Below are 4608 nucleotides of genomic sequence, written 5' to 3'. Positions count from 1 at the left end.
TGTTTGGGGCCATAGAGGAGAGATCTCAGGCTAGGAAAGGGGAAGCCAGACAAGGACTTGTCAGCAGTAGTGACTGAGGTACAGTGGTTCAGGCAGCACAATCCCTGCCTTTATGAAAGTCTAGGCTGCTTCCTTCCTTGTACCTGGCTTAAAGGTGGAGTCTTTGATGACTTCCAAGGCATAAGGGTAGCAGCTGAGTTGAGTCACGGTAACTTGTGGGTAAGGACCTTGCTTCAAGGAAAGGGGACAAGCCTTAAGGGGCCAGTTGTTGTGGGGAATGCTAGGTCTTATTTCTTAAACTTCCCCAGAGAATGTGGGGTTAAAAGTGATCTAGCAATGACACAAATTGAGTGCCATGAGTATATTGGGCCTATGTGGTGGACTGGGCCTGACTCAGGTGGTAGTTTAGGTCCAATATTGGAACAGTGAGACATTTGTAAGTCATTCAGCAGTTGATAAAAAAGTTTCCTTCTCTATAGCATAGAAAGGACACTCAATAATAATACAGTACTTAATTCCAGTAGCTTTGGATCCCCTTGCCTTCTTATGGAAATGTGTCTGTTTAGCGGGGTAGATGTGGTTACTCAAGGGGCCTTAGCATGTCTGGCAAATCCGAAGGACCCCAACTCAAGGTCATTATGTCCTGAGGCCACCAGGAAGCTGAGTTAGCAGCTAGGCAGCTTCAGACTTAGCTTCCTGGACAATCAAGTTTCAGAGACAGCTTTTTTGGCTTTTAGAGAAAAAACCAGCCTAGTCTACATTGGAGACAGGATGTGGGGGAGAGGAAGCCCTGGCCTATCACACTCCACAAAGAAGTGAGGCCAAGGGCCATGACTGAGATATCTCCATGGCATTGTTTGCAGTTTTGTCAGAGTATGGTGCTAGCAGGGCCAGGGTGGCTGGGCTTGAAGGAGAAAGACCAGTCCATAGTGCTAAGATGTTTCTTTGTGAGATCATCAAAGCAAAAAGTGTGCTTCCGTGGCTAGGCAGGGAGATTAGTTACCAGAGTTATGAGAATGAAGTACAGTGCAAACTGTAAGTTAGCATGAAGGCATTAGTGAAATCCAGGGGGCAGCAATTTGAGGTAAGGCTGACATTCTAAGAAACCAGGGTGATCAATTGAATGTTCACACACAATTTGTTGTGCCCCCAAAAGGAAACAGGCAGCACATCTGTGTCATTCTAAGCCTGAAACAGGGATTCTTACCCTTCCTGCTGTTGATTATCTCCAGTTCATCCTGTAGGTATCTTGTTTGCTTATTGTCTTCCTCCATTAGACTGTGAGCTCTTTGAGGACAGGGACTGTTTTTTTGTCTTTCTTTGTATTTCCAGCACTCAGCATAGTGCCTGGCTCAGAGTAGGGGGTTAATAAACGCTTGTTGCTGACTGCCTCTTCTTTTGTGTTTTTTTTAGTTACACTTTTTCCTATGTACGTTAGTTCCATCATACACAGGATGAGAATAGAAATAATTACCTTGTAGAGGCATGAGGTTTTACTTATCTTCGGGTAGGAGCAACGTGTTAAGATTCCTGAGCAAGAACACACTGAAATTAAAGCATACTACTAGTAGTAATAGATGTCATTTCTTTGTAGTGTTAAATAAATATCAACCAAAAATAATACCTTAAATTTTTTTAGCTTACCAAAGAGTTTACACATAGTGCAAAAGTGTATGAGCAATAGGATATGTCAGGGGTTCTTAACCTTTTTGTATACCTGGGACCCCTTTGTCATCTGACGAATCCTCTGGATCTCTTCTCAGAAGAATGTTTTTAAATGCATAAAGTAAAATATGTGGGATTACAAAGGAAACCAGTTACATTGAAACAGTTATAAAATATTTTTAAAAACAAGTTCATGGACCCCAGGTTAAGGAAACCCATCCTAGATGGCTTTGTTTACTTATCTTGGCATGATGATGAATGGAGGAAGGGAGGAGAGGAACTCTGGTGTCCTGGTCAACATAACTTTAGTAACTACATTTTTCCTCTTAGGAATTCCTCCTGTAGATTGTATTGACTTCACCTTCTGTCCCTCTGTGTTTCATACAGTTATTGGGCAGCTGTTAAACATCTGCTTATTTCTCTTCTGGGAATTTTATAGTTGTTCATGTGTGTGGCTCTATATAGCTTGTTTATAATATGCTTTAAGCTTCTTCAGAGTGAAAGGAGCCATATAAAGTGATTAATAGAGATAAGTATCTTGTGAATGCTATGTTACCACATCCTCAATAACTCATTACATATCTTTAAAACTGTCCAACAAATATTAGGCATTTTTTCCAGTTCGGGAGAAAAAAGAGAAGAAGAAAAATCTAAGTAGGTTAGAAGAAGGAAATATGACAGAGAGAGAGAGAGAGAGAGAGAGAGAGAGAGAGAGAGAGAGAGAGAGAGAGAGAGAGATATCTCACTTTTTTATTTCAATTAAGTGAGTATGAGGGAATCTCTTTGTGACTTGATGAAGCTGTGTGGGAGGGATTGATAGAAAGAGTAGTAGGACATTTTTCAAAGAAGGGAGAAAAGCCCCATATCTTTAGAAGCTAAATGCTAAAGTTGAGTAGTGCTTTGGTTCCACATGACAAGTCCTTTTGCCTACTGCTAACCTCTTAAAAGCAGTTCTCATTTTAGCTTTCAGACTCATTTGTAAAGTTTCATAGCTATAAGCCTCCTTCTTTCAGTGTGGTCTGACCCCTGAACCCCACCCTCCCACATGGCTGTGAGTTTGACCCATTACTTACAAAGACTTGCTTTCCAAAGTTTTCCCCCTGAAAACTCCATGTTTGGAACTAAGTAGTTTTGAACAAAGTCCATGCTGCAGTGAGTGTTAACCATCTTTAACCACGTGTTGAATTAAAAAGTATCAGAGTTGAAAGTGAAATGCCTATATTATACGAAAATTGAAAATCTCTCCAAGCCAGGATTGTCATCCCATTTTCTTCTGCTAACATACTAAACAGTCTGAATTATTTATTTTGTCCCCTCAGATCTGAGGACTTTATAGTAAATAGGAGTCAGATACTATGGGTTCATATCCTGGCTATGTTATTTATTACTTGGCCTTAGGCAAATCATTTAACTTCCCTAGGCCTCAGTTACCTCATCTATAAATGATGATAGAAGGCCTCTGAGGTCCCTTCCAGTTCTAGATCTTTGACTCTATGAGTATCTAAGATGATGAAAGATAACAATGAAGCAAGAAGTTAATTTCAGGGATCATTCCTTGGTGAACTCTAGTTTATTAGAGACAAAGGGGTACAATTAATAAAAAAATAAAATGTGAGGCATCTTTAATCTTATAGATCTATAATACATGTGTTAAACTGGCACATGTAGAGATTGAGAGTTGTGATGACTAGAACCAGTTACAGAATGTTTACTTGATCTATCAAAAACACTTTGGGCAGGTGGCAGTCCCCCTATTATGTATGTTTATCCAAGGATCTCAAAGCATTCTTTAGACCAATGGTTTCTAAAATTGGAGCCATATTCTCACTCTAGGAGGCCAGGGCCTGACCCTAAGGGGTATGTTTAACTAATTTAAGGATGGAAAGACAGGTCACATCATGTCCTTGCTGCTATTGTCAGTCGTGGGATTTTTCTCAAATACAACTACACTTACCCTTATTCTGAGACACTGCCCCACTCAGCGCCTTCTTTCTGCTGTGCAAATTCCCAGCCTCTTTCCTTGGAAGTAAGTGGCAGTCCTGTAGGGCAGTACTAAACTAAACTAAACTTGCCATATCAGTTTGTCTCTACTGTGCTTGGGGATAGTATTGGTGAGTAAGAATACTCCTCTCTCCCCCTTTTTCATTTTGGATAGGAGAGAGTAAATTACATAGGATGAGCAGGCATGGATGGATAGGATGGAAGGATCTCTCACAAGCCAATCCATCTTCTAATCTTCCCTTTCCTTGTCAGGGATACCGCCATTCTTCCAGTCTCAAGTTTTCACAGGCTCAATGATGTCTTCAACTTTTCACTTTCTTTTGCTCCATATTTTCATATCCAATTAGATGCTAAACCTTGAAGGGTCTATCTCTACACCTCTCATATCTGTCCCATTGTCTCTCCCCACACAGATACTACCCTAATTCAGGCTCTAATCATGTCTCTTAAAATAGCCTATTTAATTGGTTTCCCTGCTTAAGTCCATTCCTATTCTATTCCATTCTCTACACACTTGTCAAAGTAATTTTCCTTTGTAAAACAGGTCTGATCATGTTATTCCCCAGTGAACTCCAGTGGCTCCCTTTAGACTCTAGGGATATTATTTTATTATAAAATATTATTTTATCTTTATCTCATCCTTTTAAAATTTCTATTTTATGTAGAGTTTATGTTGTACATAATTATTAATACAGGAGTACATTTGCATGTTTCACAAATAGGTAAAAATAACATATTGGGGTAAAAGCTAAAAGTTTGGAGACCACTGCTTTAGACAAGTACGATCTAGTTTCTCCAGCAGCGCAAATACACCACTTACTCAGAAATTCCATCTTTTACCCCATTTGTAACTACTTACCACCTTCAGGAGAATTTCAAGGAAGCTACTGATTCAGAGAGGAATGTATAGAAGAATAGAGAAGACCCATTAGGGTGGAGAAA

Source organism: Trichosurus vulpecula, chromosome 1 (assembly GCF_011100635.1).
Source record: "Trichosurus vulpecula isolate mTriVul1 chromosome 1, mTriVul1.pri, whole genome shotgun sequence".
Lineage (NCBI taxonomy): Eukaryota > Metazoa > Chordata > Mammalia > Diprotodontia > Phalangeridae > Trichosurus > Trichosurus vulpecula.
This window is presented reverse-complemented; position numbering follows the sequence as displayed.